Below are 439 nucleotides of genomic sequence, written 5' to 3' on the forward strand. Positions count from 1 at the left end.
GCCGCAGCGCCGCGCGGGCGGAGGCGAGGCCGAGGCTTCGGGCCCGCCCCCTCGGCCTGGTCTCCGTGGAGCTCCAGGCGGGCAGGCCCTCCTAGGCGGCCTGAGCGCTCCGGGCTCCGCAAGGAAAACCGCCCTAACGGCCCGAACCCCGGTGTTGAGAGCAGCAAGAGGCCCGCGGTGTGGGTGTTCTAGCCGGACTCACAGTCTCCCCCCAACCCTGCCTCAGTTTCTCCCCTCCTTAACGGTTGCCTGGGGGTGGAATTGCCTGGGAGGGGTGGAAACCAAGCAAAAGACTTAAGGGGGCCGAAGATAATACAGATCGTCTTCCACAGACGATGGGGTCAGGTCCCGATAAACCCATCTAAATTGAAAATCCATTTAACACACCTAACCCACCCAACATCACAGCTTAACCCAGCCTATCTTAGACCTGGTCAGA

This window comes from Bison bison, unplaced genomic scaffold (genome assembly GCF_000754665.1).
Source record: "Bison bison bison isolate TAMUID 2011002044 unplaced genomic scaffold, Bison_UMD1.0 scf7180017864034, whole genome shotgun sequence".
In the NCBI taxonomy this organism is placed as follows: Eukaryota; Metazoa; Chordata; class Mammalia; order Artiodactyla; family Bovidae; genus Bison; species Bison bison.